This window comes from Leptodactylus fuscus, chromosome 1 (genome assembly GCF_031893055.1).
Source record: "Leptodactylus fuscus isolate aLepFus1 chromosome 1, aLepFus1.hap2, whole genome shotgun sequence".
In the NCBI taxonomy this organism is placed as follows: domain Eukaryota; kingdom Metazoa; phylum Chordata; class Amphibia; order Anura; family Leptodactylidae; genus Leptodactylus; species Leptodactylus fuscus.
In genome coordinates this window covers 237,082,358-237,107,222 of record NC_134265.1, presented here as the reverse complement: position 1 = coordinate 237,107,222, position 24,865 = coordinate 237,082,358, and the positions used below count along the sequence as shown (strand labels likewise).

At 41.0% G+C, this 24,865-nt stretch overlaps 1 protein-coding gene across 1 annotated transcript in view; it reads left to right on the top strand.

Annotated features, from left to right (window-relative positions):
• WDFY3 (WD repeat and FYVE domain containing 3) overlaps nt 1-24,865 on the top strand; it is a 205,107-nt gene that overhangs the window by 32,088 nt on the left and 148,154 nt on the right. Inside the window, exon 3 of the mRNA XM_075284587.1 lies at nt 16,519-16,642. The gene's annotated coding sequence lies outside the window, so the exon portion shown is untranslated. The remainder of the gene's footprint in view (nt 1-16,518; nt 16,643-24,865) is intronic.

The window sequence follows — 24,865 nt, the reverse complement described above, 5'->3', positions numbered from 1 at the left end:
CATCGGTACGTCTGAGCGAGTTGAGGCCTTGGCTTAAACCTTCCCAGACACCTGAAGTATCTGTGTGCCAAATTTGGTGAAGGTCGGTCTAGTCATTTGGTTGCACATAAAGGACAGACAATCAGACAGAAATCCATTTTATAATATAGAGAGATATAACTTTTCTCGATTTAATGCATTAAAAAAACCGAAAAAATAACAAAGTGTGCAGATATATGTAGTATCCCAATAGAGGATACATATGACATGTGCTGTCTGAGTTTTCCTTATTGTTGCAAGGTGTCAGTTTTTGGGTGGAGAACAAATGTGCCAACTCTCACTCTGCCTTCATAAGTTAAATTGTTGGAGAGAACCTGTCAGGTGTTCTTTTGGTGTAAAACCAATACCACTAGGCTCTACTGATGCATACACCTGGTTTAGCATAAAATCCTGGTAAGGGGAAATGCTAAAAGTTACCTTTATTCTAAAAGCAAATGGCCTGCCCATATCATCTGGGTGACCTGATAGCCTGACTAGGTACACACTTCCCACAATTCTTGTGATCCGACATTCTGAGTGTGTCTGACGTCCTTGCTTATCTTCTGCTTTCTCAAGTGTGCACACCAGCTCCCCCTTCTCCCACCATGAACAGTAAAGTTGGGTATAGTAGCTCTGGCTCCATTGTGCAAAGTCAATGGGGGGAGGGTTGATAAATATAGAGGCACCTGTTGTGCTATAGTATAAATTATGGTGTGACTCAGTACCCATGGCTACAGTGCAGCCAGTTCTTGCACATCCATAAGGATTATATTGTGCCAAAGTCCTATAGTCTTGTACAAATGAGTTTACACACTTTTTTTTAGTTATTTAGTTATTTTTGTATAGTAGTATATTGGTAAAGTGTAACTGAATAATGCATATGGACATTATCTGGATAGTGGTGGTCATACTTGTAATCCACATTTCCAGCAGAGCCATATAATTCCCTGAAACTAAGTCTCTTTACTGAGCAACCTGCTTAACAACTTCAAGGAGGTTTCCGGGCAAAACATTTTTTTTCTTAAAAAAAAAAAAAAAAAAGTGTGTCTGTGCTATTAATGGGTTAACAAATGCACTCATACACCTTTAGCCATGTTATCAGTGATTTCTGGGTGTCTCTGGGAGCTCCTGGTATCTTCTGCATTTGTTTACTTAGTTCAGCTTCCTGCTATGTAACTTCCAGAGTTTGCTCCCTCTCACCTCATTTACCCCCGCCTTCCTTTCTCCCTTCCTCATCTCTTCTTCCCTCCCATACATCACCTCCCTGTCTCTGTAGCTATCCTGCCTACTAATAGCCCTTACCTACCTACTCAGCCCAACCACCGACCCATTATATACTTATCTCTCTTCCTTCCAGTCTTACTCCTGTGGGACAGCCCATCCTTCTATTCTGACTGCTGGCGCGCTATTATCCCAGCGCTACTCTGTTCTCTGCAGCCTCTTCACTGTAGACGTTGACACTGGCGTTTTGCACCTATGTAGATATTGTATTAAAAACCAGACGTTTTCAACGAGAATAGTCATTTACTACATTAACAATGTATAGAGTGTATTTCTGATTCATTTAATGTTATCTTCATTGATAAAAGCTGTGCTTTTCTTTCAAAAATAAGGACATTTCAGTATGATGGAGCGGGTGGTGGTGGGGAGGCGGTAGTGTCGTTCCGGAAATGGATCATCTCCGCATAACCAGCAAATGTCCCTGGGGTGGTCACATGGGTAAATATATTATATTTATTTAGAAAGTAGGCAGGGGGGAGTGTGTTTAAATTAGTGTAGGTGTTAGTTTTTATCCTGGACAACCCCCTTTAAGGCAATTAACTCTTTACTGACACATTTTCTGCTCTCACTGCAAAGTTTACAGTGTGTTAAAGGAATATTATCTGGTGTAAGTACACTGAAAAACTATGTGGTCCTGGTTTAATCAAAATACCTGAAGCCTCTGGGCCACTTTTTTCTTTTCCCAACATGCAGCTGTATCAAATACTGTCTTTGGCTTCAGAGGTCCTTCATAGATTGATTGTTTTTGCCGATTTGCCACCTTCAAGACAGCGGAAACCCCCCCAAGGTCCTATGTTGTTTTTAGCATATGCCAGGTTCTTTTTCATTGTGTGCACAATGTTGCTAAGGCCCTGTTCACATAGATGTGGCATAAGTATTGCCTCAAAGGGATCCTATCAGTCAAACTCATTTTTTTCTCACCAACACGTCAGAATAGCCTTAAGAAAGGCTATTCTTCTCCTACCTTTAGATCTCTTCTCCGCGCCGCTGTTCACTTGAAATCCCGGTTTTTGTCTGTATGCAAATGAGTTCTCTCGCAGCACTGGGGGCAGGCCCCAGTGCTCAAACGGCACTGAGGGTGTCCCCAATGCTGCGAGAGAACTCTCTCCAACCCCGCCTCCATCTTCTTAAGCAATGTCCTCTTCACGTGTCTTCTTCCGGCGTGCGGGGGGACAAAATTCAACGCATGCGCAAGTTAGCTCCACCAGCAGGCCGTGGGCAGAGCTGACTTCACATGTGGGCGGGCATTTTTTTGTGGCCACTTACGCGAGCAGGAGCAGTACAATCTGTACTTCATAGAACTACAGGAGCGTATTGCGCATGCTCATATAAGCAGCCACCAAAAAATTGTTCAGAATGGGCTGGAGGTTAGCAGGTTGGCTCTCGGAATGAGATAGGTGGCCAAGAGATGGAGAATTAGTTCTGAAAAAATGTCCCACATAGCACTTGGGGCTCATTTGCATATTTAGATAAAGCTTTATTTCTAAATGTGGGAACATTAGCTAACCAAAAAAGTACCATTGTAAACAGAGGGATGTGGCCTACAGTCCACCGTGTTTACTCTACTCCCTGTGAACCTGTTGACAGACTCCCTGCAATAACTTTAACACATTCTTCAGTTTATTTTTATGAAGTCTACGGATGGGTTGGTCAACATGGCTTGACAATAGCTTGCTGGGAGGTATGTGTAGAAACTGATATATGTGGACATGGCAGTTATAGTCATTGTGTACTTTGGAGTAGCCTTCTGCAGGCATATAATGGATATAAATACTGCTATTGTTTACTTAGCCTTAGCTGATCCCTTGCTGTCTGTTAGTTTTATAACTCATAAGCTGCCTCGGCTGTCTTGTGGTAATGTGCAGTTCTGTATGTATACTTGCAGTGTGTGTATGAATCTCTCTTGGTTCTTGCATAATAACAGTTATTTTAACCTAAAAGAAGGACAAGGACAAGAATAAATAGAACTATTTGTATAAAATGCTTCAATCCAAGCATGTATGTGTATGGGATAGATTATCTCAACTATATAAATTAATAGACACTTCCGCAATTGCTGTCCCTGAGTCTAGGCCGTGATACTACTTTTTAATTTAAACTAATTTCTGCATTAGTTGCACAAGTAGTAGTGATAATAGTCACAAGTATAATACTATGCATTATTGAGCTGTGTGTGGTTTATCTTTCCTATCTGTAATAATCCTAATAATGGGTGTACATGGCAGCAATGGTCAGTCTGCCAACCCTCCATAGTGTAAAGACTCCTGTCAATTACTGACAAAATACCAGAAAGCACGATCATCTTTACTTTCAGCACAGGGTTTTGCAATAGTGCCCTCTGTGCATTACGAACACCATATTTATCAACACCACCGCACCCCTACTTTTACGGAAACCAAATTAATCCCAAACTCCCAGCAAGATATTCCCACAACAGTGCTAACTAAAGATGTGCAAATTCCGACCAATCACTTTCAAGGAGTCTCATCCTACTACCATACTGGTCTAGAAATGAGCGAACCAGTTAGTAACATGACAGACTCATTGTGAATGTTCCAAATTTTAAGCTTGGCTAGACTGGTAATTTTTGGATTTCACCACCTATAAATCATTATTATGTCCTGGGGTCTTCACCACAGGCTCTTCGTGCCTCTTCTCTGATGTCACGTGCCCAAAGTTCACAAGTGAGGCCCAAATACATTGAGCTTACCACCATCATGATGCTTGAAACTCGATGGTGAATTTCACAATTATTTTGAAAACAAGTCTTACAAGGTTTGCCCATCACTATTTTTGACTATGCATATTCTATGCACCAAGAACCAAAGGCAGGTGGGAACATTTTTCAGTTTTTGCTGAACAAACAGTAAGTCTGTCTAGTTATAATGGTGAGAAGTAAAACACACAAAGAATCATAGGAGAGTGAATAGAAAGCACAAAGGGTATTAGTGTAGCATGTCTTCACATTAGACATGTCTCCACATTCTCCACATCGCGAAAGCGCGCGAAAATGATTAGAAGCGTCTCCAGATAATGTGCTCCGTAGTGCAGTATGTCTCCATATCTGAAGAACCAGTGAAATCTGCCTAGTGATGACCTTTGACTCTGAACTACAAATTAGCTGAGGTAAGTGAAAAAAGGCGGGAAATTTGAATTACAGTGCACAGCTTAGGCTAGGTTGACACTAGCGTTCACCATTTCTGTTCTGAGCTTTCCGTCTTCTGCATGCCAGAAGTCGGAAAGCTCAGACCGGGTCCGGCCGTGAGCGGTGGTGAGCGTTTTAGGCTCTCCGCCACGAAACTGGATTTTTTTATCCGGACACAGAGTACTGCATGTCCGACTCTGTGTCCGGATTATAAAACCCGGTTTCGCGGCGGAGAGCATAAAACGCTCACTGCCGCTCACGGTCGGACAGCTTTCTCACCCACTCAAATGAATGGGTGAGAGAGACTCCTGCAGGTTTCCGTCTCCTGCCTGTGTTTTAGGCAGGAAACGGAAACCTGAACTACGGAGAGGAGAACGCTGATGTGAACGAGCCCTTACACTATCTTTACTTCCCTGAGTGAACCTGAGAAGAAAAAGTATGTTTTATTAATTTACCACACATTTTGGGGTACCATTCCACTATGTGTCCCCCAAGCAAGCCTGCCCAGGAGAAATAATCCAAGTTGATGAAAGTTTGATGCGTGGTCGTAGAAAGTACAATAGAGGTCGTTTGTTACATGGTAATTTTGTGCCACCAGCGCGTCAGAATTATGGAAATAAAATTGCTGGCCCTTGGATCTTTGGCATTGATTGGAAGCGACCAGATGGAGTGCAAGAATTGAGTATGTTTCACGTCCTACGCCGAAATGAGCCGACGCTTCTGGCCATTATTCAGCGTCACATCGCTCCTGGATCGGAAATTTGGTCGGACGAGTGGGCAGCTTATGCAAATATTCCAAATTGGCCTGGTTTTCAGTGCACTCATCGTACTGTAAATCAACAAAATTTTGTAAACCCTTTCACCAGCGTCAACACCCAGAGAATTGAGGCAAATTGGGGTCATGTCAAAACGGAAATTCTGCAGAAGATGCGTGGTACTTCGCCAAATTTGTTGCCAGGACATTTGGCTGAATACTGGTGGAGACTGCAGCATCGAGAGACTCCGTTTCACAACATCATTGCTGAAATTGATTGTCAGTTCCCTTTACTATGAGTTTTTCGAATGTGGAGACATGCTACGCTGGAGCAAAAATGTTTGGAAACATGCTACACTAATACCAGCACAAAGGCTTAGTCCCTATGGGCCAATTGGAACAGGACAGCCCTATTGATTTTAATGCCACTGACAGGCAGTACAGCCCCATGGATTACCATAAAACTAACTAACCAGCTCATTGATGGTTTTTGTGAAATCAGTGGTACTCAATATGGATAAATTATATAATATCCGTATAGAAATTGATGAGACCATTCCTGCCAGGAGACTATACTGTGTATCAGATCCATATCCAAGCAGAGACTCCACCAAAAGTAAGATTGACCCATCTGTAGACCACTTTTTGAGGATCTTTCCCCTTGTCAGTAAGGGTGAAATATTGGTTGGATGTTAAATGCCGCTTGGGGGGGGGGTGTTTCTCATTAAAGAGTCCCAATGCGAACTAATATCCCACTAAGTGGTGTCTAAGGAATCTTATCCAGCTAGTCAGTATCATGCTGTATAGCAGTGTTTCTCAACCTTGTCATGCAACGTACTCCCTAATGAGAAAACTTCCCAGCCGAGTACCACCAAAATAGCGATCACTTATGAATGTTAATAAAAGTAGTCTTCATTTGGAGACTTCATTAACAATTATGTAATGGCCCCCTCCGTACCTCCAAACTTGGTAGAATGTCCACACCAGTTCCTTCATACTCCTTATAATGGCCCAGTCAGTGCTTCCTATTGTAATGTAATATAATGGCCTCCATATGTAGAATAACCCCCATATTGCGAATTAGCAAAATTGTACAAAATGAGTCTAGGCTGGCGGCATCCTTGACCCTTCTTCAACAGCATCTTCTGGAAAAATCTCCTGATACTAGGTATATCACTTTACTATATCACTTATATTTTTAATTGGCATATCGTCATGTTGATATTTAGGCCTGGTTCACATCTGCGTTCGGTAATCCGTTTGTGTAGTTTGCTTGGGGACCCTGCGAATGGAATACCAAACGCATTAAAAAGTGGTGAGCAATGAAAGCACACAGACCCTATAGACTATAATGGGGTCTATGTGTATTCTGCATGGTATCTGCATAAATCATGCAGAGAGAAAAGTAGTGCTTGAAGTACTTTTCTCTCCGCATGGAAAACACATCGACCCCATTATAGTCTATTGGGTCTGTGTGCTTTCATTGCTCACCACTTTTTAATGCGTTTGGCATTCCATTCGCAGGGTACCCAAGCGGACTACACAAACGGATTACCGAACTCGGATGTGATTTGGGCCTCACACTGTCTAATGAGTAGACTGTCTTGTTTAGTTACACATGTACTGATCAGAATGGGTTGGAATTAGGAAAAATTGTATTTGTTCCATGATCTTATGAGCTTTGTTTTTATGGCATGTAGTATGCAGCAGAAATTGTGTCTGCTATGTTCTGTAGGTTGGTATAAACATGTGGATAACAAATTTACATAGTTTTTTTCATATTCGTAGTTTATAGTTATATATAAAAAGAATTTTCTTTAGTCACTATATTTGGCGCTGTCTAAGGCATCACTTTTTGTGGAGCAAATGGTACTTTCTCTATACAATTTGGGGATTGTACGACTTTTTGGTAACTTTTTTTTATTTTTTATTGGAGGCCAAACAATGGGGGAAAAAAAACGGTTTAGCTATTGTTTGCACATAAGTAGCGTTGTCAGCTCAATAGAGAAGAATTGCGCTGAAACTTTTCTGTTTTGGTTTGACAGTACTTTACGGTGTTAGCGTGTAAAGAAAAGCCTCAATTGTTGGTTTAATACTGCCGGCTCACTTTAAATGGATTAAGATTTCATTCATTCCTATTGATAGTGTGTGAATTTTACGTAATAGGCAGATTTATAGCTAAACCATCTGCATTGGCCTTAAAACTGGTAAGGAAGAACTGAAGCAGTACATCAATAGTTGCTAGACTGTTTGCGTTTGGTAGAGGACACTTTACTTCACTAGAGTGCGTGAAGTCAGTGGAGCGCCGGTGTAATTCTCAGTCTGCAGCATTCCTATCTTCTAGAAAATCTCTCTTTTTATATAATGAAATATCTACTAAGTAACAACGACCTGAATAAAAGTATTCCGAATCTGCATGTATTACATCATAAGACATTGTTGGCAGTTTTCTAATATTATTGACCTGAATGGGATGTTGGGTAAACAGAAAGGCCAGATAAACCAGGATTTTAAATATTATTTTTGGCAGACCTAGTTGGTCTATGAGCCTTACATTGTTTTAAGTGCTTTCTGTATTCTATCTGTATATAAGGATGTTTTACAGTTTTATGTGAATAAGGGTTAATCCTTGTGTAATGGAAAGTTCATCTACCGTATATATTCGAGTATAAGCCGACCTGAATATAAGCCGAGACCCCTAATTTTACCACAAAAAACTGGGAAAACTTGTTGACTGGAGTATAAACCGAGGGGGGAAATCCACCATTGCAGATAAAAAGCCTGGTCATGTGCATTGCAGCTTAGTAACTCCATGGGGATCATAGTAATAGCAGCTAACCCCATCATGTCCCTCACATTAACCCCCTGTGTGCCTCACATAAGAGTTACTGATATGTGGGACGTATGGAGGTAATAATTAAGTATCTTCATAATTAAGGTCCTTCATTAGTACCCTCATGTGTCTGACATATTAGTAACTCTTATATGGGGCACACAGGGGTTAATATGAGGGACATGATGGGGTTAACTGTTATTAATGTGAGGCACATGGAGTTACTGAAACAAAATTAATAACCCCCAAATGCCTGACATTAATAGGCAGAGTAACTAAAGGAAGGTCCCTGTGTGTCACGTTACTGTAGCTTCCTCTCCTCCATACAACAGACATCTTCCATAAGACACAATGAATCCTGGCCACTCATCTGCAGGGTAGATGCTAAATCCTAGTGTGCTAAAGGACCTCTGATGACGTCATGACCATGTGATCGGACTCTGGTGTGGGCGGAGCTATTAGGATTTAGACTCAACCTTATCTGCAGATGTTACATACCAGTGGCTACAGGACCTTTGATGACCTCACAGTCATGTGACCTTATGACAAGCCAATCACAGAGCAGTAGCACTAAAGGACCTCCCCCTTCCAGGTACTTCCAGTTTTCTGTGCTCCGTAGACCCTGACTCGTGTATATGCCGAAGAGGGCTTTTTCAGCATGAAAAATGTGCTGAAAAAGTCGGCTTATACTCGATTATATACGGTAATTTCTGATATGCATTTGCCCATAGCAACGCATCCGATTTTCTTTTTGCTTTTAAAATTAGTTTGGATATTATTAGTTTTATTAGTTTCTATGACTGTTCTACTTTGTGCTAATGTTTGAGCTCATCCTCATCATCATCTTCAACATTACACTGAGAATCCAAAAACCTGTCTGACCTCCTCCTGCTAACATAGCTAATGGGCCTGTTAAAAAGAGAGAACTTTACATCTGTAGTAAAGCATGCACCTGTTTGAAGCTTCTGGATTTAAAACTTTAAGGGTAGATTTATATTATAGAAATGGTACACTAAGAAGCAATGCTACTACTATAATGTATGTGAGAAGGTGACAGGCAGAGTGCTGGACTCCAGATATATCAGCCCTAGGTTTCTGACATATGTGTGGTCCACGGCGGATCTGGAGTAGGCCTCAGCACAGGTGTAGATATCCTTGGCTCATTACTGACCCATAGGAGGCTGCAGAGCCTGCAGTTCATGGCAGTTCCATGAGGTGAGAGAAGGTGTATGGTTCTGTCCTGTAACCCTGAGTCCGGTGAGAGTATATTGCTCCAGTTTTGTTCATGTAGCTAAAGTAATCCACATGTATAGTTAGGTTATCTCTTCCGTTTAGCAGCTCAGACAAGCAGGTATTTATTTTATTTTTGCCTGAAGTTAAGGCTGTATTTGGTTTTATTTATGTTGTACCTAAAGTCAAGGTTTATTTAATTTTCTGTTGTTTTTTTTCTAAATAAACCAGTTTGCTGCACGTTTTGTGTCCCTGTCTTGATAGTTTGGGTCCGCACCACTGCTTCTACCAACGTCCCCACATGTAAAACTGCATAAAGTGAAAAAAAAAAAAAAACAACAACTCCCTAGTTTGGCCAAGATCAATGGCACTTTTTTGAAAATGCTTCTTTGGAGGACTAGAATTGTGGTACTAGATGTGGCTTTTACTATTGTGACCCCCCCCCCCCCCATGGAATTCAGTAAGCAAAATCTGTGACAAAACTAGGACAGATGGAGTATTCTGCAGATTAACCCATTTACTGCTATTCACTGCTGGACGTTTGCACCTCTTGTAGACAGGACAGTTTTTTTTTGTTTTTTTTTATTACAAATTTTTGCATATTGAAACTCAATTTTTATATAATATATACAGATGTAGTGTGGTAATGTCAGGATACGGAGTCGCCGCGGTCTCCTTGCTGCGCGGCGTCTCCCTGGGAGACGTGTTAGGAGTTCTATTGGGTGTGCTTAGGTCATTAAGGGTTAATCTTTTCCTTGCTTTCAGTCTCCATGCCGTTAGCCATCAGGTGTGTTCTCTGCTGCTATTTAATCCCCACCCAGGCATGGATCCTTGCCAGCCATTCACTTTGTGTTTCTTGGTCCCCCTACTCAGTCTGATTCCCTGTCTGTTTGTATTCAGTCTGTTTTCTTGGTTTATTTACCCGGCTTGTATTTTTGACTCTCCCTTGTCTTTTGATTCGGTACCTTTTTTATATCTCCTGGCTCAACCTCTTGCTCGTCTGACCTCGCCTTCTCTTCAGTGTCTTGCTGGGACTTGTGGTCCTCCCTGGTTCCATGCTGTTTAGTCTTTTGTTTTGCATTGCAGTACACTGTGCTTTCTGTTTAGGTGTGACCCCCGTGACTCCAGTCCCTAGGACTTTCAGGGCCTCCTCTTCCCTTATCCTAGCCGCCGGGATAGAAGCGTAAGGAGTCGTGGTAGGCGCACTTCAATTGGGAAGTGCATTGGTCTGCCTCATCTCAGATACTACAGCATAGTCATAGCCGCAGGGCCTACGACCCCTTTTGTCATTAGTTGCACAGTGTTGCTTTCCCAGCTGTGTCACTTTGCACTGCCTGACCCTGACTCCAATCCTTACAGGTAAGTTATCTATCACAGAAGACAACAAAAAACAGTAAAAGGTACTTAAAAATATTTTTTGAATGAAATTTTTTTTTTTGTTATCTAGTAAGATATTGCACTGCAGCAGTTCAGGCTAACATTGCTACTTGTGTATTTGCATATATAATGTAATATAATATAATCTATATACACCTACAGACAAAAGAGCACCGAAATGAATGTTATCTGCTCTGGAAATCCTAAAAATATAAACGGAACATAATCTGAGTTTGCATGTATCATTTAGAGGGGAGGTAGAGCTAGCTGAAGACACAGTATGGAGTGGCAGCTGTATATGTCATAGTGATGGATATAAACAGAATGCTTTCGATTTGTATCTGTCACCACAAACAGCCATGTTTAAAGTAAAGAAGGAAGGTCTCTTCCGTTGGCTTTCCGTATTTTTTTTAAGCTGATATAAAAGTACAGCATGTACAGCAGGCATTTACAATGCTAGTGTGAACATAGCCTAATGCTGCATTTGACAAACAGTACTCTGTATGGCCTCTAATGTAAATAGCAACAAAAGCCAAAGGTCCAAAATGTTTCCTAACCAATAAAAGTGTAATGTAGGAGCCGCCATCAAATAAACCATACAAATTTATACCTTTTGTATTTCTTCATCCCTTTGTGGCCACAGAAGTATGTTTCTGCTCTTATTACAGGCCTCTGCATGGCTCAGTTATTAGGCTGAGAGGCATATGGGACCTGAAAGACTGACTTCAAGGAGAATGTGAACAAGACCAAGAGCAGGAAATGATAAAACTTTATTTTTTAAAAATCTCTTAAAGCACCCACCACTTCAGTGGTCCTTGCCTGTCTGGCAGCAGTCACATCACATACAACAATCAAATGCCTTAGCAGGCACAGGCCAAGGGTCACCACTGAGGCATCTGATTGGCTATAGCAGTCACATGAATGTCATTGATGCAAGACAAGCACAGGGATCTCCAAAGAAGTGACATTGGAGTTGTGAGAGTTTCATTGCATGAGCACTGGTTATTTTTATGTGATGTGATTTCCTGTTCTTTGGGTGCTAATACACCTTATGGGATGGGATCCATTGTTTTTGGCCTCTGACAGACCAGAACAACAGTTAAGCAACGTTAGTGTGAACATTTTGCAGAGTTTGGCTGAGGCTCCATGTTGTGGAAACGCAGTTTTTTTTCTTGCAGATTTTGCTATTTTATTTTATTTTTTTTATTTTTTTAAAGCTAATCTCAGGAAAAAAAAAAAAGTGTTTCCGCCACGTGGGGCTTCAGCCTTTTATAGATTTAATCAAACTATGTTAGTGGTGACACAGTCTTTTTGTCTTGATCCATTGCTGATGGTTACAACAGTAAAGGCAGGAACTTTACATGGTAAGTAAAGTATTTCCTATTGTTGCCAAGTTATCTTTCCATGCATACCCTGTCCCCAATATAGAAATCGTGGCCAGGTTTCTGACAAGTCCTAGACTACAGAAAGTTCCTGCTTTTATGGTCATAATGATTGGCACCTTCACAAGACAATCACCATTAAGATGGTTCAAGAAAATCCTTAAAACTTAGCAAAATGTTTAAATATTTATATTTGCAAAAATGTTCTACTTTTGCTTGTGTTTAAAATCTAATTACCGTATATACCCGATTATAAACCGAGGCCCCTAATTTTACCACGAAAAACTGAGAGTATATATAACTTATTGACTCGAGTATAAGCCTAGGGGGGAAATGCAGCAGCTACTGGAAAATTTCAAAAAGTAAAATGGCCGGAGTTTTTGGGTGCAGTAGTTGCTGGGTGTGGAAAAGGGGAGGGGGTATTTTGGTTGTCTGTCTGCCCCTTCCCTGAGCTTGAGGACTGAGTTTTTTTTGTTTTTTTTCCCCCAGTTGGAATTTAGCCTGGCTGAATATAGGGGATCTGCAGTGTTCCTCTTAACCCCTTCCCGATGGAACAGGAGACCGGGCACTTTCAGACACAGGGATACCTAATGTGTATGTGTCTCACAGTCCATTTCTACTTTTACATGTATTCTAGGGAAAGGAGGGATTTAGAAGTTATTCAGCATCCAGCCTAGTGTGAACTTAAAAACTTTTTTACTTTAATTAAACCATTTAAAATTCCACAATAACAAGAAACCAGTAAAAAATAGAAAAAAGACACAGCACTTACATGAAGACGTTATTTGGGTTACATAGGACAATGGTTACACGAAAAAACTCATGTCTTCGCCATGAGGAAGGGGCTTTGACCCTGAAATGCGTAGGCGGTTAGTTTTTTCGTGTAACCATTGTCCTATGTAACCCAAATAACATCTTCATGTAAGTGCTGTGTCTTTTTTCTATTTTGTACTGGTTTCTTGTTATTGTGGAATTTTAAATGGTTTAATTAAAGTAAAAAAGTTTTTAAGTTCACACTAGACTGGATGCTGAATCACTATTTTTTCTGGGACTGTCTAATAATACCTGCACCGGCAGGGTTGTGGTTTTTCGTGCATCAGTGCTAGTGTATTGAAGATATTTTTTCTACACAGTGGAACCACACAAAACACCAGGGCTGTGATGTACTATTTCTTCAGTGTCTATATAGAAGTTATATTTACTTTATTTTTTTATTTTATTTTTTTTTTGCTTGACTCGAGTATAAGCCGAGGGGGGCTTTTTCAGCACAAAAGTGTGCTGAAAAATTCGGCTTATACTCGAGTATATCCATATATATGTATATATGTTTGGGGTAAAACCCATTTAATATTACACTGCCTTGTACCCCAACTATGAGCTGCAATCTATGGATAATCCCCAGTCTCACTCTTGTGCCCACACAAGGCATTATATCTTTCTTTGAAATTGTGCAACTTATGTGAACAAAAAAAGGACTCTTTGTAGGGCAACACAGTGGCTCAGTGGTTAGCACTGCAGTGCTGGTAGTGCTGGGTTCGAATCTTGTCAAGGATAACATCTGCAACAAGTTTGTATGTTCTCCCCATGTTTGCATGGATTTCCTCCCATACTCCAGACGTACTGATAGGGAATAATGTAGATTGTGAGCAGTGGCGTAACTAGGAATGGCGGGGCCCCGTGGCGAACCTTTGACATGGCCCCCCCCTTCCCCCGGCTGACGCCGAAAACCCCGCACGACCCCACCCCCCGCATTCCTACGCACACTATTATGCTCCATAGTGGCCCCTGCACACAGTATTACACCCCATAGTGGCCCCTGCACACAGTATTACACCCCATAGTGGCCCCTGCACACAGTATTACACCCCATAGTGGCCCCTGCACACATTATTATACTCCATAGTGGCCCCTGCACACAGTATTATATCCTATAGTGGCCCCTGCACACATTATTATACCCCATAGTGGCCCCTGCACACATTATTATGCCCCATTGTGGCCCCTACACACAGTATTATCCCCCATTGTGGCCCCTTCACCCACTATTATGCCCCGTTGTGGACACCCATTAACAATTATTATACTCTGGGGTCTTTTCAGACCCCAGAGTATAATAATCGGAGACCCAGGCGAAGAACAACATAAAAAAAAAAACAACAAAACACTGTAACTTACCTGTCTCCCGACTCCCCGCTGGCGGCCATCTTCAATGACGTCAGGGACGTCATGTGACCGGGAGCCTGCGTCGCGACGCATAAGGACGCAGGCCCCGATCATGTGACGTCTGAGACGTCACACAAGTAGGCCGAAGCCTGCGCGGAGCCTTGAGAGGTAAGTAACACAGTTTTTTATGTTCAGTTACCTCTCCTGCACTTCCGATCATTATACTCGGGGTCCGAAAAGACCCCCGAGTATAATAGTGCTTGTGGGGCCCGCAGTGTCACTTACCGATCCCGGCCCCTGCCAGGATCGGTAAGTATATAGGGCCCGTTAGCGGCTGGAGTAACGGCCTATTAAAAAAAAAAAAAAAAAAGCAGCGGTAGCGGCTGCCACCGGGCCCCCAATGTCCCGGGCCCTGTGGCAGCTGCTACTGCTGCTACCACGGTAGTTACACCACTGATTGTGAGCCCTATATGGGGTCACAATCTAAATTAAAAAAGAAAAAGAAAAGACTCTTTGTAACTGCCTACCTTTCTGGATAGTGGTCCAGACAACTCTTAAAGAGGACCTTTCATGGTTTGGGGCACAGGCAGTTCTATATACTGCTGGAAAGCCAACAGTGCGCTGAATTCAGCTTACTATCGGCTTTCCCGATCTGTGCCCCGGGTGAAGAGACGAGTATTATCAGGAGGGGAGGGGGCGTTCCTCCCCGGTCTAAGACCACAGCGCTATTGGCACTGCTTGTACAGAAGGACGGTCCTGACAGAGTGTCAGAAATGCCCTTCTGACTGTGAAGAGCTACGGTACCGGGACTGCTAGCTCTTCACCCGGGGCACAGATAGGGAAAGCTGACAATGCGCTGAATTCAGCGCACTGTCGGATTTCCAGTAGTATATAGAACTGCCTGTGCCCCAAACCATGAAAGGTCCCCTTTAAAGGGATTCAATCATTAAAATCACTTATTTTTCTCGATGACATGTTGGAATAGCCTTAAGAAAGGCTATTCTTCTCCTACCTTTAGATGTTTTCTCCGCTCCGTCGTTCGGTAGAAATCCTGGTTTTCGTCTGTATGCAAATGAGTTCTCTCGCAGCACTGGGGGCGGTCCCCAATGCTACAAGAGAAATCTCCACGTCGCCTTCATCTTCTTCAGAGCCGACTGCACTTACACGGCCATTGGAGGTGGCGCTGGAGATTTCTCTCGCAGCATTGGGGACACCCCCAGTGCTGCGAGAGAACTCATTTGCATACAGCCGAAAATCAGGATTTCTACCGAACAGCAGCGCAGAGAAGATATCTAAAGGTAGGAGAAGAATAGCCTTTCTTAAAGCTATTACTTCATGCAATCGAGAAAAAATTTGATTTTAATGATAGAATCCCTTTAATTTAAGATAGGACAGTCAACAGTTGCCTCATAGCGAGTTGTTATTAAATCCTTTTGACTTTCTGTCTCAGACAAGACCTATTTAATGTTAGATAACCATTTCCATATCCTTTACGCTTATACTTTCCATATCTCTATTCACCACAATTAATCTAGCTTCCATCATTCGATAATATTAGTCTACCCAGAAGCATTGCCTGCTGCTTCATTTATATTGATGTCCTCATCTTAAGTTGCTTCATTTCCTTAAATTATTTGACTTTGGGTAGACGTTTGAATATAAGGTAAACTGAATAGTGAAGCCATTGACATGGGCGAGTTGTGACTGCTGGGTGGTGATTTATTTATTTATTTATTTATTATGTAGATTGTGAGCCGTATATAGGGATCACAATGTACATTTCTTCCATGTGTCTTTGTAGTATGGGAGGAAATCCACGCAAACACGGGGAGAACTTACAAACTCCTTGCAGATGTTGTTCCTGGCAGGATTCGAACCCAGGACTCCAACGCTGCAAGGCTGCAAGTGCTAACCACTGAACTACTGTGTTGCCCCTGCTGGGTGGGGGGTTATTTCTGGTGATTAATCACTGTCTCCGGTATAGTCCCTGTACGTCTACAAAGGACGGTCTGCTGTTCAGGACCAGACAAGTCATTGAGTGCTACCAGTTAATTATGAGACTGTATTCTTCATCTGAACAGAATGTGAAGAAATTCACACACACCTACACTGCAAAAGGAAAAGAAAAAATATATTGTACCTCTCCTTTGGCAATTCCCACTTCCTACGCCAAATGAATATATTGTTTTCACAAGGAGTCCAATTTACATACGACTTTTTCTTTTATTCATATTTTGGAAGGTTGAAGTTATATTGGATTGTATGTCAACATGCTGTTTTTCAGTTCTTTTTGTTTAAGGTCTAATTTTGCTTTATTGTCAATTTCTTTTTGCAGGAATCTCTTCTCTAATGTCTGTGGCGTTCTATGGGAAGTAGACGGGAAAGCACATTTAGCAGGAATTCTAATAGTGAGAAGTAGGACCCCTGCCATCTATAGCTTTGATGAGAAGAAATAAAAGGTAATACTTTTTTTGCGAATTAAGGGGCTTGCATAACAAAATAAATGTAGAATGTGCACAGTGGGATAGATTTATAAATACTGGCCCATGTTCCGGAACTGCATCATATCGGGCTGCTGGAGAAATGCAGTGGGGGGAGGGGGGGAAGCTACATTTTATAGTGCCAACAAAGTGAATAAGATTTCATTAAAGCGGGTGTCTGGAATAAACTCAAATTCTTCTCCTAAACTTAACCCCCTCCCCCCCCGCCGCCTAACTTCTAATTTACTTTTATTTAAAAAATGGTATATTTACCTGTATCCCTCGGTGGACATGTGACCACCCCAGGGACACTTTTTGATAATCCAGTGACGTTCCGTTTCACCACTTCCAAAACGGAACATCTCCAGAACTCCCCCTTTCCCCCTCAATCCCATCAATACTTACATGTTTTGTTTTAAATTCTGATAATACTTACATGTATTCTTGTGTCCGGCATGGGCAGGATAGCTTAGCATAGTTTAGCTAGGGAGACAGGGAGGGGGGTGTAACGCAGTGAGAGAGGAGGGGGGAGCAGTGACAGGGAGGTAGTGTGGGAAGTACACAGGAAGTTGCATAGTATAAATCAAACACCTTGTAAACAAATGCAGAAGATGCCACAGACTCCTAGAACTCACTCAAAAACACTGCTAAAAGTATATGGATGCACTTTTAACCCATTAATAGCACTAACAGACCTTTTTTTATGCCTGGAAAACCCTTTTAGTCAAATCCACATATTGTGGGGAAAAAAAAGCTGCATTTTCATATCCCATTCCTTTTTTAAAACGCAGCATGTCAATTTTAGCTGTGGAATTGCAAGCATTTTTCCCGTAGATTTAATAGGGGAAGAAAACTGTGAAGAAAAACACAGAAAGGCTGAGACCCCACACTGTGGAAACCCAATTTTTTATTTTTTTTTGCAGATTTTGCTTGCGGTTTTTTGAGATAAACTCAGGAGTGGCTTTAACAGAAAAGAATTGTCTAAGAGCTTTCTTTATATTTTCCATTCCTATCTAATCCACTGCTGGCTCAAAAAAACGTAGCAAAATCTACAACAAAAAAAGTTGCGTTTCCACGACGTGGGGCTTCAGCGTTTTAGCGTTTGTTTTTTTTCCGAAGTGTTTTTAGCTGCGTGTCGCTACGTGGGGCTTTAACCGAAAACCATTTATTGAGAGCTTTGTTTTAGACAAAAATGACCGATATGTATGCCAAGGGACTTTTCAGACCTAGTAACAGGTTCTCTTTATGCCATGTCTACCTAGCGAGACCGTGCCCCTCTTAGGTAAGGCACACCTCCTTGTTGGACCAAAAGCGTGTAAATATTGTAAAAATATATTAAATGTACACTTTCACTATAACTCTAGCCTGCTTTTAATGCTTGGTGCACAGTCAAGCCAGACTGATGTTAATTGGGGCGATTGAAGCAGTGAACAACTCTGGTTACACGCGTCTTATCCGTAGACATAGGATATGTTCATAGGCCTCCATGTGTTAATCCTGTCCTGGATAAGAGTATGGGAAGACGTAATCAATGTCCTTCCAGGTTTCAGGGACTTATTATAGCAAAATATAGGTTTACTTATGCTGTCTAATAGTAAAGACAGTGTAAGCTTAGACTAGACAGTCTAAAAATGTTCCAGATTTATCACAGTGGATGATGCTGGCTGATAAATCTGGTGCATATTTAGACTGTTTAGTCTAATTTTACACTGTCTATTAGCTTAGGTCACCCTCAAAAATGGACCAAAATTTTTGTTGCACAGCGTTTCATCTTAAACTATACTACTTTTCCATAAAGACAAACCGCCTTGTCATATGAGCTTCCAATAGCGTCTAAAACAATAAGTAAATGTGGTTCATCAGGTTTGGGCCTCAAATTAGGTAGAGTACTGGCCTCTTATTATTAGTAAGTCTTCCCAATGACACAGAAGATTTATTTGACTATTTTCGTCTCCAAGCTCCGAATGATTTTATCTAGTTGCATATGTGATAATGCCCTTTTATGTAAAATGCTGACTGATGCCATTTTTCATATAGGATATCTGAAGATCTCTCTATGGGCAGATCTAGACGCTTTGCATTGATGGGGTTTTTCCTGTAAAAAAAAAAAAAAAAAATATATATATATATATATATATATATATATATATATATATATATATATATATATATATACACAGTATATAATTTTTGGTTTTCATTTTACGTTGGTCTAATTTCCTTTTTAAGAAGCAACAACTGAATTTGAGATTTGGGAAAGAGAACAACTTTTCATTATTTAGCTTGGAATACAAGTTTTGGACAACTAGGTGACCCAAGTAGGGTGAATATCAATGAAATCTACAAGGACATTTTAGTTTCTGCTTTAAGGTTTTCTTTTTCTAGGCTCTCAAGTTCTGCTTTTGTGTGGCAGAGGCTGCCAGCATTCAGCAGTCATTGCTATGGTACTGCAGATCTGTTCAGCTGTTAGATCAGATTGCTGGCACAGAACTGCATGAAGGAAGCCACTGTGTGGGCTCTGACCTGACACAAGTATGTGTTTGGGCGGATGGAATGGAGTTGCCTCATACCGAATCCTCTAGCTGAGTTTTTAGAGGAAGTAACAGTCAGCTGTTGCTGATACCCATCATATTATTAGAATATTGCATTTCATGCAGCAAGCATATTCTATGGCAGTACAAGGCAGATGAGTAATGTGTAAATTATACTCTTGGGTATGTTCACACGGCTGGATTTGGAGCTCAGTCTTAAGTGGATTCTGCCTCAAATGCAACTCCAAACTCTGCAGACACTGATGTTTGGGGTTTTTTTTTCTTCATTTTTTTTTAACTTTTTTCCAGCTAGTAGAAATTCTACCTGATAACTCCCAATGAAGTGAATTTGCTAATTCCAATGCAGATTCAGTGGCAGATTCTAGTGGCCGGTCAGAAAAATTCCTGATGCTTAAATTTTCAACTTCTTCAAATTGTACCTTGTGAACCCTTCAGCACATACCCTGCACATGTATCTATAAGTGGACATGTTCTGTTATCAGACTATAAACCCTTCTCAAGTAAACCTTGTGAGTTGTAGGTCTAGTCAAGTCGTAAATAGAAATAAATAGCTAACCTTTTCAATTATAGTTCTGTTCGTAAAGCCAAAAAATAGCATCGACTTTAATCTCTGCCATGCTTTTCTGTCCTACAAAAGAAAAGATCTGTTTTTTTTTCTGTTCCACGCCATCAGTCAGCTTATTTACAGGAAAGAAATACGCCTCGTTCTATGGTTTTCTTTCGGTCAAAAAAGCTTCACTTTGTATCGTCCTAGTGGAACAGTCTTAAAAAAAAAACTGGTCAGTCAAAGCCTGAAGCTTTCCAGAAATGTGAACAAAGGAAGATCAGCCGGGGTTCAACACAAGAGACTCCCACAGAGTAACTGTTAGAAGCTGTAGTGTCACTCCGTGAATAATACACAAGGCTCTATACCCCATCTACAGGATATCTACCCTCAGTGGTCTTGTGGTAGTTTTTATCTGTTCTGATTATTTCTTAATTGATACTACATTAATATCAGTTTTTCCTGTAGGGCTTGAGATGTATATTTGAGGATGTTGTTTGATATTGTGATCCTGCTGCTTTATGGTCGTTTATATTATGGATACATCTGTTGGGGGCTCTTGAGTGCTTACATGAGCTAGGGACAAATGCACATTTGAGAGTTTTTATTTATTTTTTTTAAATCTTACTTGCATTTTGTAATGCTAATGTAGTGTTAAAGTATTTTTTGGGGACATTTTATTGTATCCTTACGTTATCAATTGAAGATTCTGTGGGGATTCAACATCAGGGACCATGTGGATTAGTAGTTTAAAAATGCTAGCATCGTTCCCTGAACTCCTGCCTATTAGACCATGTTTCAGGACTTGAACCCAGAGACTTCAGTGTCCCAGGCTGTAGCTCTGCCAACTGAGCTATTCAGCCTCCTGGACAGCTCCTGTGCTGATCTAAAGCCTAGGTCCCAGCGTCTCTAGTTTCAGTTCCCGCCTCTCTGGTTTGTTCCACCCTGTTCCTTGATTGAACTTCCTATATAAACCCAGCCTTGCACTTCCTGCTTTGTGAGATTATTGTGCTCTTCCTGTAATCTAACTAGTCTCTCTCTGCTACTGACACCGATGTTCATCTTGTGCATTGACCTCCTGACTACGACCTACTCTCCTTGATCTCCGATTTTGCTACTGCGTGACCTCCTGTTACTGACTTGTCTTGCTGACTACTCTCTCGCCTGACCCATTGGTACTGTGATATCTCCTGTTATTGACTTGGATTATATAACTCTGTTATATTGGACCTCTGCTACCTCCTGGAAACTACCTGCTATTGTGTCTTCCTCTGCTTCTGGATTTCCATCAGCCACTACACTTGTTTCTTTCTCGTTTCATCATGTTTTTAGTCATTCCAAGTTGCAATCTTTTATGCATCTAAATGTCTGATACATGATATGCACAGTATCCCTAGATTCTTCCTGTTTAGTAGTAGTACATTTAGTATGAAACGGAAATTTATAGGATTTACTTTACCATTAGAATACTCTGGCTTTATTGTGCAGGTGTGGGCTGCCAGCAGACATCAAGGAGAATCGAAGTTTGAGAAGTGGTCCAGGTAGGTTTCATCCTCTGCTGGATGGTCTAGGTGTATTAATCTGTTCATGTGAGCACTCAGTCTATTGGCGATTAATTTTGTGAACAGTTTGATGTCGATTTAAGGAAATAGGTCCATAGCTAGGGCATAGTAATGGGTCTTTACCCTCTCACCTGAGGTGTCAGGTGAGATGGCATTGAAGGCCTTGAGAAGGAAGGAGGACGACTCTGTTTGAAGGGATTTATAGTAACAGGTGGTAAAGCTGTCCGGTCCAGGATTCTTATCTGTTGGGAGATCACAGCTATACCCGACTCCAACTCTTGGGGGTATAATGCAGAGACTAACTGGTCAGTCTTCCTTGCTGAGGGAGGGTAGGGCAGTCCAAGTGGTATACTTTGAGAAGATGAGTGTGTGTGTGTGTGGGGGGGGTCTGGTCTCGTGCTTGAGGTTGTGGGTGGAGGTCAATTATAAAGTGAGTCATAGTACGGGTTTACAGTATTTACCACATCAGCAAAGCTCACTTACAAAAAACACCCGAATTAAAATTGTCTGATGAGGCCTAATGGGTGACCTGTTTGAAGATCAAATATCTATTTAGTTTCTTTCTGAAAGATAATTTAATCCTAATCACTTCCTCTCATATTTGGAAAAATGCATTCAATACTGATGAAATGTACTACACCCCTTGTACCTCATTAATATGCCTGGCCACCGGGGTGTCTTTCCTGTGGGCTTTATTACGAAAGTGGTCACCCACCCTCAGCCTAAATTCACATTTTGTTTTGCCAATGTATTCTAGTAGAAAACAACCCAAAAATCCTTTCACATTGGCATATTGTCTACATAGACTTTGGAATTTTTCCCTACTTTGTTGCTGACATTAAAGGGGCTTTATCTTTGGGAGATATGCATTTTAAGCTAAGGACTAGAGATGAGCAAGTAGTATTCGATCGATTAGGTATTCGATTGAATAGTCGAATATTGAGGTCTACTCGAATCGAATTTCGACTATTTCATTACTCGCTCATCTCTACTGTATACGGTTTTTTTTCAATGCCTACATTGTCTTAGTTCCTGTCCCAACTCCCCTGCATAGTTATTGGTGTAAAAAAAAAAGCGCCAGGAAAGGTGGGAGGGGAATCAAATTTTTACTGCGTTTATCGCGTGGTATTTGTACGAGTATTTCGAATACCATGGTATTCGATTGAATACCTACTCGATCGAATACTACTCATTCATCTCTACTAAGGACATGTCGGAATAGCCTTTAGAAAGGCTATTCTATTCCTACCTTTGATTCAGTCCTCAATGCCACTGTTTTTTAAATAAATTGCTTTTTCCATTTATGAAAATGAGGCTCAGAAAGAACAGGAGGCAGTCCCCCTGTGCTCCGAGCACAGCTTTGTCATGACGTGAATGCCACCTCCTGGGCTGTTGCATCACGCCCCCTGATGTCCTGGTTGTCCTAGCTAGTATAGGAATAGAATAAATGGTCCCCGAGCATGCGATGTGTCTTTAGTTTAAAATGTATATCCCAATGATAGAGCCCTTTAAATGGCTGGCAAGGAGAGCAAAGTTTAAAAATATGTAAAAACAATGTTACTTAGTTTATTTTTTACCAATGTTCTTTTTATAATGGAGTTCATTAAAAAATCTGCTTTGTGCTATGAGGAGTCTTCAGGCGTTTGTAAATATTGTAGAAAATATGCATAGCGGTTTGAGACCAGTAATACCAAAACGAATTCTAGAAGATATACTAGTGCATAAATTTATTGCTATATTTTACTACTACTTATTTAGGCTACCTACGTATAGTGTCACAATGTCCGCCTGAAATTGACAGATGGAAAAAGTCCTGCATGCACAGCTTTTTTTATCCTTGTTTCAGTTTTAAAAAGGACACCTAGCAGACCCCATTATAGTCATTTGTGTGTAACCCGTATTTTGATGGACCAGACCAATGGATAGCCGATGCTAATGTGAGCTTGGTGTAATTCAGCATTCAGGCAGTAAAATTCTTACATCTGAGGCAAAAAGGTTAAAATCTGGGTTTGGACTTTAGAACGCCCATTTCAAATACCCCATTTTTAGTTAATAGTGAAGGGTTCCCCTTTCTGGATCTTCTGTTGGCTAGAAAAGCAGTTAGAAAGAGCACCTATACAGCTTTATAAGAACAGCCCATTGTTTTAAATTTGCCACTGTAAATTACTTAGAGGACCTCTCACCACCTTCAACAAGTCTATCTCTTTGCATCAATTAATAGGGTTTGCTCCACTGATTCTGGCACAGTTGGAATGTTTTCTCTAGCCCCCACCATTCCCAAGCAATCAATGCTGTTAGTTCCGATGTTTGATATACAATTTAGTCTTTGTACTGCCAGGAGGTCAGGCAGGAGCAGACAAGGGGTGTGATTCTGAACTCTGATACTGGCTGCCTCTGATTGGAGCTCTGAATCACACCCCCTGCCTGATACCGTCCTTCTGACAAGATAGCGCTTATTAACAAATGCTAAGAGCTACAATTGGTGGAGGTGGCGAAAGGCCCTCTTTTATGTCTCCTATAGTAAGGGAAGATTAGATTGGATTACAAAATGTGTCTTATACAGCAAACCCTCATACACCTTATATTATCAGCACATCCTGATGAAAATGATTCTAATGTCATATGATCTATGGGCAAATTATGTTTAGGATAGATTGAGGATTTTTTTTATCTGGTGAACTCACAGAAAAAACAATGGATACCAGATGGACCCCATTATAATCAATGGGCTTCTTCAGGATACGTTGTTATTTGTAAGTAGGCAAATCCAACTTGTTTAATCCATTCTTCTGTTTTTACAGCAAAACTGGTGATACCACAAAAATGTGAACCCTCCCTTAGACAGTTGTCTCAACTCCTCATACACCTGCTTGCTAGACCTGATGTACACGTGTTCTAAGTGGGGGGAAAACTGAATAAGTGGCCATATAACGCTTGTTCTAAAAGATTGTACATGTTCAATTTTAATATGCCCTAGTTTTCTTTCCTCTACCATCTGCCATTGAGGAAGAAATTAGTTTATCCTACTAATATTATAAATGTGAAAGTTTGTGTGTTTGGATGTTTGTGTGTTTTGTTTCTTAATCACGGAAAAACTGCTGAACGGATTTGAATTAAATTTGGCACATAGTTTGTAACCTCAGTTAAAACATAGGTTACTTTTTATCCCGGTAAATGACATGGCTTCACGACTGTTATGAATTTATGTTCACATACTATATTACACTGCTCTTGCATCAGCTTATTTCAGGTTCTGATAAAGCCAGGTCTAGTAACTCTCTATGTAAACACTCAGCTAACCCTTGGTCCATTCTGTACATGCATTTGCATATTATCTGATCAGCTCCAGGCAACATGCTGACACACTGGATTGGAAAACTCTTTTAATCCAAATTGGCAGTTTGCTACTTTTAAACATGCTGGGAAAAAGAAAATCTAATTTGTCACAAAATTCTAAAACAACTAGAGCTAAGAAGGTAGCCAGAAGTCAACAGAGTTCTCCTCAAGTGGAGCTGAGGGGGATCATGAACGCCAACAACATGCT